This window comes from Rhinolophus sinicus, linkage group LG06 (assembly GCF_036562045.2).
Source record: "Rhinolophus sinicus isolate RSC01 linkage group LG06, ASM3656204v1, whole genome shotgun sequence".
Taxonomy (NCBI): Eukaryota; Metazoa; Chordata; class Mammalia; order Chiroptera; family Rhinolophidae; genus Rhinolophus; species Rhinolophus sinicus.
In genome coordinates, this window is record NC_133756.1 from 137,617,339 (window position 1) to 137,634,748 (window position 17,410).

The following is a 17,410-nucleotide window of genomic DNA, read 5'->3' on the forward strand; positions in this document are numbered from 1 at the left end:
CAATTCCTCCTCTTCTTCATAATTAACACAAATTGAGAACTTTCTACTTTCTGGCACTATTCTCAGTGCTTTATATGCAGTAACTGAATTATCACAACATCCCTTTATGATTGAAATTATTTTATCCTCATTTTACAGATGAGAAAACTGCTGCAAAAATAGGGTAAGAAGTTGTGCAAGTGTCTACATCTAGTGAATTCAATCCAGGCCAGCTGATTCCAGAATTCATCTCGTAATCACTACATTGCCTTCTGGGAGTAATGTAGACCTTGGATCTAGAGTCAGTTTGAAGTGTGTTCAAACATTAGCTATGCCAAACCCCAGCTTTTATTTTTTAACCAATTGTAGTCAAGTTATTTAGAATTCTAAACCTCAGTTTTCTCATGCGTAAAATGGAGTGAATAATATTTATCTTCTAGAGATGTCATGGATATTAAATAAAATGATTAGCATAGAGTCTGGCAGTAGGACTTAGTATCCCAAAGTAAAACTTTGTTAAATTTTGTTTTTGTTAGTTTCAGAAACATTGATGAAATATAATGTTCTCTTACAATCTAGCTTAGAAACTGGTAAAATCTTACTGATCAAGACTTTTCAATAAAATTGTTCTGGAGATAAATGGATACCAGGATACCACCCAAATGAGAACAAACAAAGGCTATTTACTCCTATGCAGAGTTTCCTTAATAAGGGAGTTGGCCCACCATTACTTGTCAGAGACCCAAATGCAGCCAGGGGAGCTGGGGAGCTTTGTAGTGTGTGTGTGTGTGTGTGTGTGTGTGTGTGTGTGTGTGTGTGTGTGTGGAGGGGTGGGGGTTGAGAAGGCTGCAGTGATTAGAGGTCATACGTATGGTTAAGCTGAAGGTTGGCTAATTCGATGCAGAGCATCCTATGTGATTGTTTAGGGGAACATATTTGGTTTGGTCTTAAGTTGGAAGCAGAAGCAAAAATTAAGGGAGCTGACAGTAATTGACCAAGTTTTATGCATATTGGGTGGATTATTGCAAAGGTTGTGGTTTGGCATCCTGGGCTGGTTGCTGCAGGTTATAGTCAGAGTTCTATATTTATATATACACGTATGGTTTGGCCATTGTGCATTTGTATAACGTGCATTTGTATAATGAGTCTCACAGTGTCTGCTTTAACTAATAGCCAACAATGCTAGAAACCATGGAAGTGAGGAGGGAAGACATGCAGATTTCGGGTTTTAATTCCACTTCAGAGCACTCCATATCTTCCTCTTTCTTTTGTCTCCTCATACTTTTTCTCCTCTATTCCATCCTACCCTCATCCCCCACCTTTTTATTAGAAGGAAGAAGATAATTTGTCAGAATTAGAATTTGAGAATGAGAGAACAATTCAACTTTTCTCTCCCTACTCTCTCCACACACACTGGAAGCCCTGAAGTTAAGAAGACTGAAAGCTATCCTCCTGCTGCAGACTTCCCAGAAAGTGTTTGTTTGGAAATCTCTGTGAAGGAGCTTTGAGGCACCCTCCATCTTACACAATAAACAGAGCTAGAATCCTCAACCCTGTGTCACACTGTGTCATACTGTGATGCTTGTCGCTTCTAACTTCAAATTCAACTGCATTAACAAAACCAACCAGGTCTGTGACATTATGTTACCACCAATATCTGCTGAATGGATGAGATACAGGGCAGCTTAGGCAGGGGGGATTGAATAGTCAGAGATGAAGTGCATGACTTTTCTCCCTCTCCATGTTGCGTTCACATTCAACCCAGCAGTGACTCTAGGAAAACTAATGTGTCATTTGCTTTCCATATCATATCCTCAGTCATCTCCAATTCACTGTTCATGCTGAGAGAATGAGCAGCATCTGACAGGACCGAGCTCTGTGATTTTAGACAATGTGCCATGCATATACATTTTACTAAGGGCACAGTTGAGATTTTCCCAAAGCATAAGAGAAATAAAAAATACAATGTTTTCTCAAAACTATTGTGTTTGAAGTCAATTTGCTTTTCTTAAAATGTCTCCCCAAACTCTTCCCTGGAAAGGCAATCTGCAAAAGGATTTTTATCTTGCGTTATTTGCACTTATTTTATGGTTACAGTGTTAGTGTCTAATGTATCACCGAAAGACTATTGTGAATTGTGTCTGCGTTTGCCTTGAGAATGAAAATGATTTACAGCAAAAGTACAGAGTAGATCTAACCTTAGCAACACTTTCGTGTTTCATGCTACATCATGACATCTGGTTTGGTTTCTATTTTTAATTTGCTCAACTTTGACATTTAAATTTGTGAAAATGTCCTTTATTTATAGTATAATATTCTACAAGAGTTCATGTTAACCTGTGGGATTGTTGCTTCTACTGAATCAGCATACTACCCATCACATCAAATTTATTGATGAAAGAATTTCTAGAAATAGCTCCAACACAGTTTAAATTTTGTTAAGCAAGGATAATAGGGGAATATTTTTGTTGTTGTTGTTTTACCTATTCTAGAAATAGAACTGCCTACCTTTGTGGCTCACACCCTCTGTCTTTTCAAAGCCTTCTTAAAATACCATTAAGCCATCTTTTATTCAGATCATTAGTAATAATATTTTCCAGTTTGGGGTGGTATTATGCTTCAGGAATCATGTCAAGCACTTTAGATTTGCTATTTCATTGGATCCTTAGACCAATACCATTAAATGGTTACTATTTTTACCCTCCTTTTTTTTTTTTTTTTTTTTTAACGGAGAGAAATTAACTAAATGTCACAATGTGATACAGCTAGTGACAAATGGATCTGTGATTGGGAAAACTGAGTTTTTTCTCTTCTTTGGGGGTTTACTCATCATCATGGAGAAGATGTATGTGTGACTATTAGTCTATTACTATAAAGATATTTTTAATAAGTAGCAATCTCTGGTGGTCATTCTCCACTGAACAGTAATCAGTAAAACAGGTTCTTATTTTCTCTTTTATCCCTATAAAAGAGATAGACTGTACAGTTTTGTTCGATATTAAATAAAAGTATCTGTTTAGTGGACAAGCACTCAAAAGTAGATTACAAAGGGAAAATGAGAACTGGACTCTATATTTCAAAGTTGATATATTTCAAAAACATATCGATTATGTTTCTTTTCAATTTCCACAATAGAAGAAAAATAGACATTTAATGATCACTTTTCATGATGCCGAAAACGATCATGGATGCCTGAGTTAAGCTTTGTACCAAGAAGACGTCGATGCCAGCATTTAACCTGCAGGCAATTGCAGAGGTTCAGCTGCATCTCAAGTGGTTGGGCTCTGAGTATGTGGTAACCCATTTATCATTAAAGTTACTGGCATCCACTTAATATGTAGATTTTAGAACTTGCAAACTGTATCTGTAAACTTCAGAAGTGAAAATCAATCAGCACTGAGTAAAAAACACAACAAAACAACTGACCAATGTTATTCATAGGAGATTTACCCAGGTAGCCCAGTTTTTTTTTTGTTTTTTTTTTCAGGATCTTGTTTTACATATAGGTTAAATCAGTTAAAATTTTATTTGTATAAATAAAAAAGAATTAAATCTTAGAAATTTCATCTAGTTCAACATGGTAGACAAAACGATACACATTTTTTTTTTTTATGGAGATATGCTGTGATAGCAGACTTTTTTTTTTTCAGGACCTAATAGATTTAGGACACTGTATTAATTCTAATAATATTAATTCATTCACCCAACAGTATTTATTGAGAGCTGACTATTTGGCAGACATGGTACTGTGGACTTAGGTTGCATTATCAGGCAGAATAACCAACATCTTTACCCTCGTTAAATTTATCGTCTAGTAAATGACACATAAAATAAGTAAATATATATATGTATAGGATTTTAATAAGTATTAAGTGCTGAGAACAAAAATATATAGCAGGAAAAGAAGATATTTTGTGAGGGAATAAGGGTTAAAGTTTTAAAGCAGTTGTTCTGCAAGGGTTCAAGAAAAAATAAAATCTGAAAAAAGGAAGGGGAAGGACAAGTCATGTGCTTGTCTTTAGAAAAGCATTCCAGGCAGAGGAAAAAAGAAGCATGAACATCCTGAGGCATGAGAATGCCTGGTGTGAGAAGGTCAGTATATATAAAGAGGAGGTTAGCCAGAGGGAAGAATAATGAATAAGATGAGAAAAGTAATGGTGGCACCAGATGAGGTAGAGCCTTTTGGATCAGAGTAAGAAATTTAGCTTTTGTTCTAAGTGAGATGGAAAGCCTTAGGATGTTCTGATCAAAGAAGTAACATAATCTTATTTATTTCTAAGAGATCCTTTTTTATTAGAAGGAACTTTGTCTAGTGGATTGGGAATAGATTTGGGAGCAGGAATAGATGCTGGAAGACAAATTAGAGGCTGATACAATTATCCCAGTGAAAGGTGATCTACTTGGAATAGAATGGGGTACCATGTAGGGGATGGAAAGAGTTTGGATTTGGATATATTTTAAAGGTAGAACTCAGAGTATTTCCTAAAATACAGAATGTGAGTGAAAGGGTATCGGGAATGAGTCCAAGATTTTTGGCTTTATTTGGAAGAAAGATAAAGTTGCTATAAATATGCTGGGAAGACTGTGGGAAGAGTAATTTGTGGTAGAAGGAATATCAGGATTTCAGTGGTGAATATGCTACATTTGAGAGGCCAATCAGTATTGTGTGTCAAGTGGTACCTCAGTTAGGATTCAGTTAGGGAATCACAACCATAAGTGATTTGGAAGAAGGGGTTTATTTTAGAGATTAGACTTTCAAAATTGTTGTAACTGATGAGGGATTTTTTGGAAAGCTTTTCCTTTTGCCTCTGGTGATGGTCCTAAAATCACTGTTCAACAGCAAGGTTGGCAGTTGGGGAAAAAAACAGAAAGCGAAACAGAGTTAGCCATACAAAACAAATCCCTATACGACATGGAACAACTTAGAATGACAAAATTGAACCTGTGAGAACAAATGAGCATGCGTCTCTCTCTTTCACTCCCTCTCACCTCAGTGATGATCATTGGCTTGCAGGAGACGTTGGGTGGCTCTGCTGCAGAGATACACGATGAGCTGGGCCCCAAACCAGAGGAGCTGAAAAGAGAAAATTCAATAGCAGCCAGAAAGGACTGGATATAGTGGCCTTCCTCATTGCAAGGTGAGCCAGCAGACAAGTAAGGATGTGTGTGAGCTGTGGCAGTACCAGGCATTCTGCACTAACAGTCAGAGCTTACAGGCCATCTCTTTGCTTCCGAACCTAACTTTTCTCTGTGGTCAACCCTAACTTGGAAACATACAGGGAGGATCATTGTGGGAAATCGTACCCCAGATTAGCCAGGTTGACACAGTACAAAACCACCATCTATAGGCAATTGCGTAGTGTGCCTAGAAGGCAGAGGGGAGGAATGTGCTTAAAGTATGCACCTGGATTTATTCCTTTAGACGTGGTACTCAAATGAAAGCAGTTGCATTATGTCACCTAACATACACCTGCAGGTGTAGAGAGAAACAAGTAAGAATGGAGCCTCAGGGCACTTCAGTTTTTGATGTCAAGACTGTGAGGAGGAACTTTTAAGGACACCTAAAAGGGACAGAGTATGGGATGAAAACCTACCGAGATGGGATTTAAAAAATTAAGCAAAGATAGAGTGATTCAGAAAGAACGGGGACCATTTCTCCTTTTCCCCGACCAGTATTAAATTTCCTCGTTGAGAAAGTGGGCTGCAACGTTTCATCCAAATTGTTTACCCAGGCGTAATAAAGAGTGCAGGACAGTACCAGTCCTTTCTTTGGCATTAGATGACAAAATCACTTGAAATACATTTTTTCCTTTTATAAATGAGAAAGGAGTTACCAAGGAAACAGTATAACAGCTCTCTCTTAGGAGAATTTTATAGACTATTGCACAATCTGAAGACAGTATCAATCATTAACACACAACATAGAGGGTGTGTTTTGTAACCAGGAAGTTTCTGAAGTTTGTGACATGCCGATACAAATGTGTTATTAAAACTTACACTGTTTGGTGGTTATTGATAATAACCTCTTGAGCAGCAGCTCCTCCGAAGAATGCAGTAATCATGTATGTTCCAGCGGCTCCATAGCAGCAAAACTTTGAGCATAATTATCTTTCACCATCACAGATAACCTGTATTCCTAAGGGAAGGCAGTGAGACAAGACTTTCCTATCTTTTTTTTCAATGTGGTAGTTATATACCCCTTGATGTCTACTATGTTGTTTATGAAATCATCAATAGCTCAAAGCATTAAATACATTAATATCTCATTATCTGAAATGTCCATACTGGAAATAATTTCATCCTTGTTAATTGCATCCAAACCATGTTCTTTAGTTAAGGATCAACATCTTACAACTTGAAGAAATGAGCTGCTGCTGAATAACTTTAATTATTTCTCTAACATGGCCTCTGTTGCCTGGCCTATAGACTTCCACCTTCAGTCAACATAATTTTTCACAGCAGAAACATCTTTCATTGCTTTAACATGGTTAACATTTTGCAGTTTTACATATACCCCCCAAATATGCAATCCTATAAGAAATTGTGCCTTACACAAGTTAGGTATCCTGGGTCCTCCTTGGCCATAAAATCCTTTAAGGCATAAGCTGAAACACAAAAGGGTGGAGTCTATTTGCTGATATTTATGCAGTAATCGTCATTAAGTATATCTTCAATATTGATCGGGATCTACATTGTTATTTCTGTGTTTGTAATTTGAATAGCTTTTTCAAAATTCTCTTCATCTTCTGGAGAGAAGGATACCTTCTTTTTTCTTTAGACTCCCTTGTCTAATCAGATCTCTGAAGTCCTCTGTTTCTTTATACATTTTGGGTATTCATCCATTTGTTTCACTATTTCACTGCACTAAATATTTAGCTGTGATCACAGTTTAGGGAGCGTGGCTGCGGTCCTTTATTTCCCCATATGATCCAAATCAGAAGACTGAAAATGTTTTCTCAGCTCAGGAAATGGTTGATCCAGTTGTAGATCATTCTAATGTATGTTCTGGGTAAAATTCTGATACTAGATGTTCTGTATAATGATCCTTCTATACCCAACTAGCCATATATATCCTACAGATTAAAAGTGAGATTTGGGAATTCCAGAGAACATCGGCTAAATTTAGTAATGTACTTTCGGGGAGCCAAGTTTCCACCACAGTGGTAAACCTACAGGAAAAAGAAAGGTCATATTTTAGAAGGTTTTCTGAACTCTCTTCCACAAACTTCCAGACACATTGTTTCTTAATTCTTGTAAGAGTTCCATGACAACTTGAGCTTGGTTCTTGATGATATTGCTTCTTTGTAGGAAAAATAATGTTTTCAGTATCATCTGCTGATCTGATTTCCATCCATAATTGTAAATGAATCAATACCTGGTCATACCAAGTTTCTTTTTTTAAGAATGTCAGCTCCTGTGACTGTTGCATTTATTAGGCAAATATGAGCAGACTCTAAATTCTCTTGCCCATGATCACTCCACAACCTCAGCTTCCCAGATGCCCAGATAACAGCCAAAAAAACGCTGTAAGGTGCCACTAGCACCTCCTGAGAGAAACCTTGTTCAATTAGAAAACCTTCTCTTTTTTCCCCCAATAAAATTGACGTGTAACATTTGGTAAGCTTAAGGTGTACAATGTGTTGATTTGATACAGTGAAGTGCATTTTTAATATCTTTATATTTTAATGTAGTACAGGGTGAAGTTTAATATAAACATGAAATTTCACTGTGAACATTTCTCTCCATATGTTTTTTTTTTTTTTTTAAATTGATTTTGAATGTCACCTTGATATTCTTGTGTACTGAACCCACAAGTAGAGAGGAAGATTACAAAGGAGTAAGAATAAATTACTTATCTTGGAAAAAATTAAAACTCTTAAATTCTGATTTAATTCTAAGCCTGCTCTATACCAGCAAGTATGCACTTACTAGTATACTACAGTATAAATTATGTAAAAAAAAGAATCTTCAACCTATACACTGTTTTGTAGTCATGGCAGTTGCTCTTACACAGAGCAGATGCTACAGACTGTCTATTACCAGCTTTCCAGTTGGGTCATTTAACCACTATTTACCTTTAAAAATAGGGACAGATCGTTCTCTGATTTACCTCAATGAGATGATGAGATAACACTGGTGAAACAATTTGATTGTCTCACAAAATAGTTGTTGTATGATTGTAAAGCCACCTAGTGGATTTTTCCTGTCTGCAGAACAAACCCTAGAATTAGATTATTCCTATAGTTTTGCATGAGGTCAGAATGAAAAGATATTTTTCTTCCTGCAAAAAGGGATCAAATGATGTATGGTTGCCACAGGTGGCCTGTCTGTCTCAGAGAAATCCTTGATGACTGTGTGATGCTTTCATAAATGTGCACTAGGCATATACATCTCTGACATGCACATGAAGTCCTCGGAGATAGAAGCGAGGACTGATTCCCAGGAAAGCATCTCTCTTCTTTGGGAACTGTTTTGTGGCATTACTACCCAAATTTCCTAGATAATCAACCCAGATTATAAAATATACAGTATACACTGCACACTACAAAGGTATCATATGCATAAGGAATGCATATAAATGACCTATCTTCTAATGGCTCAAGGAGATGCTTGCCTTTTTCTGATAAGCTCTGAGCAACTTTAAAAAACTATCTTAAATCAGTTTTATATACCACATATCAGTGAAATCATATGGTGCTCGACTTTTTCTGTCTGATTTATTTCGCTTAGCATACAATAGGAGGCATTTTAGTCTACTTTATTTACCACATACAATCCAAATCTCAAAATCTGGCCCACTCTTCCTCCACATTTAACCTTGTCTTGTTCCTTTATCCTCATTAATCAGCTTTATTTCAGACTTCTGTGATCCTCTCACCTTGAATATTGTGATGATCTCCTGCTTGGTCTTCTTGCTTTCATTGTTATATTTCTCCCTTACATTCTGCATGGTCATGGTGTATGTGGTTTCTGTTCCTTCTTTCAAACCTATACTCCACCAGTTCCCCAAGTAGAGTTTTTTGCCATAGTCATGTTGAAAACATACAGTTTTCTTAAGACATGATGTTTTTCTCACTCTAGCCTTTGCATGTGACTACTGTCTGAAATGCCCTTTATGGGAGGGACAGTATAATGTGGTCGTTGGAAGGTGGATGCTTGTGCTCAAGTCCTGTGTTCTCCTTTCCTACCTTGGGCAATGTTTTTAAATTCTTTGTCTTCAGTTCCCTATCCTAAAATGGAGATATAATAATAATAGTAATAGTAATACTAGTAGTACTACTAGTATTAGTTTGGTTCAAAAGTAATTGTGGTTTTTGCAATTATTTTTAACCTTTTAAACCTCACTTACTTTTGCACCAACCTAGTAGTAGTAGTAGTAGTACAAGAATAGTAGTAGTAATATCTACCTTAAGGGTTTTTGTAAGGCACAAATGGCAAATGAGGTAGTTAATTCATGGAAAGCATTTAATTCTGTGCCATGGATATAGTCAATAACTGATACTGTTGCCTATTATTATTATTATATTTGGGCAAATTCCACCTTATCCCTTTTTTAAGATCCAATTTGTTATTTCTTTCCCCCCCCCCCCCCACATTCTTTCCTCTACTACCAGGAGAATTAATTACTCTCTTTTGGTGCCAATATTCTATATTCTATAGATAATCTTGTAATGTAGCACTTAAAGATCTTAGTATCATATGTCTGTCTTGCCCACTGGACTATAATTCTTTCTTGAAGTTAGGACCTAGGTTTTATTTATTTATTTTTATTTCCACTTTTTGTTATACAACCTGCCATAAGGTAAATCCTTAATGAAAACATTGAACATATAAATGGGAAGTGCAGTCAAGGAAGGTTTGTCAGAAAATATTCCTGGAAGGTCCAATAGGAATCACTGCTCTCTAATTCTGGAGAATATATGACCCCTAAGGCTTGAAAGGATAGTTATTTTTCTGAAACACATGAATGCTCTTTTACCTAGTATTGTGAAATGAATACATAATGCTTTTTCTTTCAATTTTACCTTGGAGAAATTCTTCTCTGCTTCCAACTAACTGACTTCTTCATTGACCCAAAAAGCTAAAATGATTTGTTCAGCAAAAATTCCCAGATGGCTTTTGGCAGTTACGGCTCAGCACATGAAGGGAGCACAATAAGAGAGATTTATACTGAAATATGTCAGAAATTTTCCACTGTACTCATAACTACAATTTTCAAACAACATGAATTACTTTTTAATAATATTTGTTGAACCATGCTAATTTCATAAGTTGATAATGAGAGTAAAGCTTTGGTTTTATTATTTTTTTTTTCATCAATTTTCTTTTGGTTTTAACTACTTGATTAATTTAGATGGAAAATGTGTTCACATATCCATAATTAGATCAAAACACATAATTGTTCTTATTAAAATAAAAACGTTAGTGGATCGCTATTATTGTTTTTATAATTTTATCACAAAACCAATTCCATTAATTTAGTAAAAGAATTGTAAAAGAACATCAATTTTTAGTTCTGATAGCCAGTGTTGCTCTTATTTTTTTCCTGTCTTTTGTGTATGTTGACAGAAATTTTAAAAATCCTTGCATATGATAAACAGTTTAATAAGGAATTTAGCTCTTTGGGAGAATATTGAATTGGATTTTATAGTATTTTGATATTCATCCTTAGTGTCTAAGTTTGACAAATAATACCAAATTTTATCAATTTTGGAAATCTGTCTCAATTTCTTATTCTTTTCACCATTCTCACTTCTAATGCCCTAATATCAACTGTAGTCATAACTTGTATCCAATTTTGTCCTCTTTCAATATACTCTCACATGAACTTTGAATTCCCTTCTTTAGAACAGGGGCTAAACGTTTCTTGTGATTTATATCATCTGTAAAAAATAAAATCTAAACTCTTCTTCAGCAAGGACCCAAGGCCCACTGTGACCTGCTCTGGCCTAATCTCATAGTCTCATTATCTTGTGTTTTTCCTATGACTCCCTCAGTTTGTAATTCCAGTCCCATCCCTCATTTACATTCTCAACTTTCCTTAAAGTGACACATATTTTCACATATTTCCTTTAATGCGACATACTATTCATTTATTTCAGACTACCTTATTATCTCTATTCATGCCTCAATGTCAAGCTCTCATTCTGCTTTTCTGATACAACTTTGTATAAACTCCATGGAGAGAGACTTCTTATGCCACATGAGCATTGACCCATTAGAACAGTTTTCATGCTTTATTATAGAGCTTTTTTCCCTTTGTTTCTCTTAACAGACTGAAAATTCCTTGAACTTATACACCAAGAGTTATTGTTTGCGATTCCACAAAAAACATAAGAGAAGTCCAAGACTGTGTAAAACACTCAATAAACATCTAATGAATGAATCAGATTCATCCTCATTCTCACTCTCCTTCAAATATCCACCATCTCCAGTGAATTAAATTTGTGATTAATTTTAATTTAGTACCTATCCAGAAAGCAAAGTGTACATCTCTCATTTTTTATACTTAACATAACCTCCTCTGCTTTATTAATGTTTCAAAAGGAAACCTTTGGTATGGGAGCATTTATAGTACTAAAAGTTGTAAGTGTTAAGCACTTCTGAAATAAAACTTTGTAATAGACATTGTTGTTTCATAAAAAGTTACCATTCTGAAATAAGTCATTGCAAAGAAAAAAAACGTCTGTTGAAAATTGGAAAAGGAAAGAAAATATGACTTTTGGGAAAGTGATATGAGTCAGATTAACAAAAGAATTGCATCATGTGCCATAAACACTCTATGTGCTATAAAATGTGAAGAATAATTCAAAGTTGTGAATTAACATAGAAAAATCCTAAAGAAACCCAGAAAAATTTTAAACTCTAGACATAACTATAAATTTACATTCCAAGAGTTTCTGAGCATATATCTCAAAAGATACGTCTACTGGCTAAATTGTTTGGATGTCGTATGCTTGTAGTGTTTGGATATTTGAGACATGAAACAACTTCTCACTTATCATCCTTGACAAGAGCAATTTTTTTTTTACTCTCATACAGAGATATGATCTTGTTCTCTCATATATAGCTCCTCTTCATCTCCCCGTGAACAGAAAAAAAAAATGCCTTCATGATTAAAGAAGCCTTTTCAGAAGCTGGTTGTCCCTATCGTTGGGAGGTAATTCTCCAAGACATTTCTACATGACATGGAACAGAGTTTGTTTGCAAGGATGTTTGCATAGTAAACAGCCTTGGAAACCAGAGATAGTTTCTCCCTGTTCGTCTGAAGACAGATCTATTTCCTTACCACGATAATAAAGATAATGCCCCCTGCTCGGGTTTCCTTTTATACACCTGGGGAATTTTCTAAGCTTGGGTTCCTAAGCTGTGCCATAGAGCCACTGAGTGTGGATGATTCACCTGGGCCGGCTTCACATCGTCTCCATGGCACTTGGGGTCAAGGGAAACTGATAGCACCATGAAGCTCCTGACGCCTGCTGTATAGTGAATATTACACTGTGACAATCCATTTGGCTTGTTTCCTTACTGGCAGAATACGTGGAAGTGTGGGTTCTGATGAGCCCGGTCAGCACTGCTCCTTGACCATTACACAGCTTTGCTTCCATGGATCCGTTTCTGGGCACTCTGTACCCCACAGTCTGGTGCCAATTTCTGGTTGTCCGAATATTCTGTGCTTATATGCTCTTTTCTTTTCACCGGCCCTTATATCTGCTTGGCCTTGGTTATCTACCTTGCAGAGTAAATTTTATCTTATTGTCTCATCCGTATGGAAATGTTCCTGACTTTTACTGGTATCAGGGTTTACCCAAATTATGGGCTTCTGTTGTATCTGTTAAGAATTCTCCATTTTATATATTATTTTATTTTTTCATTATTTGTGTGTATGTATCTTGCATATGTCAAAGCTATTGAGCAACTGTTATGTGCCAGTCAGGTATACATACTGGAGGTAGGTTGATACATAACATTACAGGCTTAGTTCCTGATCTCTAGAACATTATGGAGAACTGGGAAAGGCAAGCATCACAAATGAACAATGATAATATATATGATTGATTTATGAAGGTAGATGCAGGAATATATGAAAAAGGGATCAAACAGTACAGGGTCCACTCTTGGAAGGCTTCTCTGAAAAAAAGAGGCTGCAGTTGAGGCCTGAATAGACAGTAGAAATAACTTATAAAAAGGCTTGCTAGACATTGTCTAAAACAGAGCATGACATCTACCCGGCACTCAGTAAATATTTAAGGAATGAAACAAACTAATAAAAATTCAGTTTTTCTTCAATTTTTAATATGCTCTTTTCTAATTCCTGAAACTTTTTGGAAGGTATTTATTTCTTAAGGCTTATGTCAAACTTCCTAAAAGTGATGAAAATCATCTTCTTAGAACAAATTTTTTAAAGTTCTCTGCTGGCTGTGTCAGTGTAGACTTTCTTCCTTCTAGGACACTGGTCATTAAACCTAAACGGATATATGATATGTTGGGATCCTAGAAATGCGCCTGTTACTAAAAACCCACTTGTTAGCTATGGTGTAGAAATAAAATGGACCTGATATTTTCCTACTCAGCTAATAAACTGAATTACTTGTTCTCACGTAGGCAAAGTAAATTATTCCATCAGCACCTGCCTGACAGGAAATCACTTACGGTGTCTGCTTACTAGACACAAAGAATCTGAACATTACCCACCTACAAGACAGATCACGTCGTCATCATCTAGAAGGATTTTTTTTTTTTTTTAGTTTCAGGTATACAAAACAATGTAATATTTAGATATTTATCATTTATATCCCATACACAGTTACAACCCCCCTCCCCCCATCCACTACCCCTCTGACATCGCATGCAGCCATTACATTTCCCCTGTCTCTATTCCTAATAAATGCCTAGGAGTGGAATTGCTGGGTCATTAGATAGTTCCATTTTCAGTTTTTTGAGATACCTCCATACTGTTTTCCATAGTGGCTGCACCAATCTGCAATCCCACCAACAGTGCACAAGTGTTCCCTTTTCTCCACATCCTTGCCAGCACTTGTTGTTTGTTGATTTATTGATGATAGCCATTCTGACTGGGGTGAGGTGGTAGCTCACTGTGGTTTTTATTTGCATTTCTCTAATGATTAGTGAGGTTAAGCATTTTTTCATATGTCTGTTTGTTATCTGTATGTCCTCTTTAGAAAAAATGTCTCTTCATGTCCTCTGTCAATTTTTTAATTGGGTTGTTTGTTTTTCTGGAGTTGACTTGAGTGAATTTTTTAAATAAATTTTGGATATTAACCCCTTATCGGCTATATCATTGGCAAATATCTTCTCCCGTTCAGTAGGATCCCTTTTTGTTTTATTGATGGTTTCCTTTGCTGTGAGAAAACTTTTTAGTTTGATGTAATCCTACATGTTCATTTTTTCTCTTACTTCCCTTGCCCGAGGGGATATATCAGTAAAAATCTACTCCAGATATTGTCTGTAAAGTTTCTTCCTATATTTTCTTCTAGGAGTTTTATGGTTTCAGATCTCACATTTAAGTCTTTAATCCATTTTGAATTTATTCTTGTATATGGTGTAAGGATGTGGTCCAGTTTCATTTTTTTGCATGTGTCTGTTCAGATTTCCCAGCACCATTTATTGAATAGATTGTCTTTACCCCACCGTAAATTCTTGCTTCCATTGTCGTAGATTAAATGACTATATAGTCATGGATTTATTTCTGGGCTCTCTATTCTCTTCCAATGATCTATGTTTCTGTTTTTATTCCAATACCATGCTCTTTTGATTACTGTAGCCTTGTAGTATAATTTGATGTCTGGTATCGTGATATTTCCCACTTTGTTCTTATTTCTCAAGATTGCCGAGGCTATCTGGGGTCTTTTATGGTTCCATATTAATTTTAGGATTATATGTTCTATTTATGTGAAAAATGTTCTTGATAGTTTGATAGGAATTACGTTGAATCTGTATATTGCCTTAGGAAGTATGGACATTTTAACGATATTAATTCTTCCTGTCCATGAGCATGGTATGTGTTTCCATCTATTTGTACTTTCTTTAGTTTTGCTCTTCAGTGTCTTATAATTTTCTGAGTACAGATCTTTCACTTCTTTTGTTAAATTTATTCCGAGGTATTTTATAGTCTTTGAAGCAATTGTAAATGGGATTGTTTCTTAATTTCTCCTCCATTATTTTATTATTGGTATATACAAATGCAACTGATTTCTGAATATTAATTCTGTATTCTGTGACTTTACTAAATTCATTTATCAGTTCTAATAGTTTTTTTGGTGGAGTCTTCAGGGTTCTCTATACGTAATTTCATGTCATCTGCATATAATGACAATTTTACCTCCTCCTTACCAATTTGGATGCATTTTATTTCTTTTTCTTGTTTTATTTCTGTGGCTAGAACTTCCAGAACTATGTTGAATAGAAGTGGAGAAAGTAGGCAACCTTGCCTTCTTCCTGATCTTAATAGGAATGGTTTTAGCTTTTCCCCATTGAGTATGATGCTAGCTGCGGGTTTATCATATATGGCCTTTATTGTGTTGAGATATGGTCACTCTATTCCCACTTTCTAAAGAGTTTTTATCATAAATGGCTGCTGGATTTTGTCAAATGCTTTTTCTGCATATACTGATATGATCATGATTTTTGTTTTTCATTTTGTTAGTTTGGTGTATCACATTTATTGATTTGCAGATGTTGAACCACCCTTGAATATCAGGAATGAATCCTGCTTGATCATGGTGTATGATCTTTTTAATGTATTGATGAATTCTGTTCGCTAATATTTTGTTGAGGATTTTTACATCTATGTTCATTAGGGATATCAGCCTGTGGTTTTCTATTTTTGTAATGTCTTTGTCTGATTTTTGGATCAGGGTGATAGTGACCTCATAAAAAGTGTTTGGGAGCCTTCCATTCTTCTAGATTTTTTGAATAGTTTGAGGAGAATAGGTGATAATTATTTTTTGAATGTTTTGTAAAATTCAACTGTAAAATCATCTGGTCCAGGGCTTTTGTTTATTGGGAGCTTGTTGATTACTGATTCAATTTTCCTGGTACTAATCAGTCTATTCATGTTGTCCGTTTCTTCTTGAGTTAGACTTGGAAGGTTGTATGCTTGTAGAAAATTGTCCATTTCTTCCAGATTGTCTAATTTGTTGGTATATAGTTGCTCATAGTAGTTTCTTATTTTTTTTTGTATTTCTGTGGTGTTGGTTGTCACTTCTCTTTCATTTCTGATTTTATTAATTTGAGTTCTCTCTGTTTTTTTTTTGTTTGTTTGTTTTGTTTTGTTTTGTTTTTGATGAGTCTGCCTAATGGTTTGTCAATTCTGTTTATCTTTTTGAAAAATCAGCTCTCGGATTCATTGATCTTTTGTATTTTTGTTTGTTTGTTTGTCTGTTTGTTTGTTTTTTGGTCTCTATTTCACGTATTTCCACTCTGATCTTTATTATCTCCTTCCTTGTATTCCCTTTAGGCTTATTTTTCTGTTGTTTTTCCAGATCCCTTAAGTGTAAGGATAAATTGTTGATTTGTGATTTTTCTTGTTTCTTTAGGTAGGCCTGCATTTCTATGAATTTCCCTCTTAGGACTGCTTTTGCTTCATTCCAGAGATTTGGGGTGTCTGTGTTTTCATTTTCATTTGTCTTGAGATATCTTTTGATTTCTTCCCTGATCTCATTGTTAGCCCATCCATTATTTAGTAACATGTTATTCAGTCTCCATGTATTTGTATGTCTTCCAGTTATTTTTCCTGTAGTTGATTTCTAATTTCATAGCACTGTGGTCAGAGAAGACAATTGGTATGATTTCAATTTTCTTAAATTTATCAAGACTTGTTTTGTGGCCTAACATGTGCTCTATCTTGGAAAATGTTCCATGTGCGCCTGAGAAGAACGTGTGTTCTGCAGCTTTGGGATGAAATGCTCTGAAAATATCAATTAAATCCAACTGGTCCAATGTATCATTTAATACTGCTGTTTCCATATTTATTTTCTGTCTGGAAGCTCTATCCCTTGTTGTCAGAGTTGTGTTGAAGTTCCCTACTATGATAGTGTTACTGTTGATCGCCATCTTTATGTCAGTCAATATCTGTTTTATATATTTTGGTGCTCCTATGTTGGGTGCATAGATGTTTACTAGGGTTATGTCCCCTTGTTGAATCAATCCCTTTATTATTGTGTAGGACCCATCTTTGTCTTTTAATATATTCTTCATTTTAAAGTCTATTTTGTCAGATGTAAGTATTGCAACTCCAGCTTTTTTCTCATTTCCATTTGCATGAAATATCTTACTCCAACCCTTCACTTCCAGCCTGTGTGTGTCTTTTGATCTGAGGTGAGTCTCTTGTATACAGCATATGCAAAGGTCTTGCTTTCTTATCCACTCAGCCACCCTATGTGTTTTGATTGGAGGATTTAATCCATTT

General features: G+C 35.6%; 1 pseudogene; it reads right to left on the reverse strand.

The window, feature by feature from the left end:
• Window positions 1–5,881: 5,881 nt before the first annotated feature.
• Window positions 5,882–7,463, reverse strand: LOC109438507 (NEDD8-activating enzyme E1 regulatory subunit; annotated as a pseudogene).
• Between the last annotated feature and the right edge of the window lie 9,947 nt (window positions 7,464–17,410).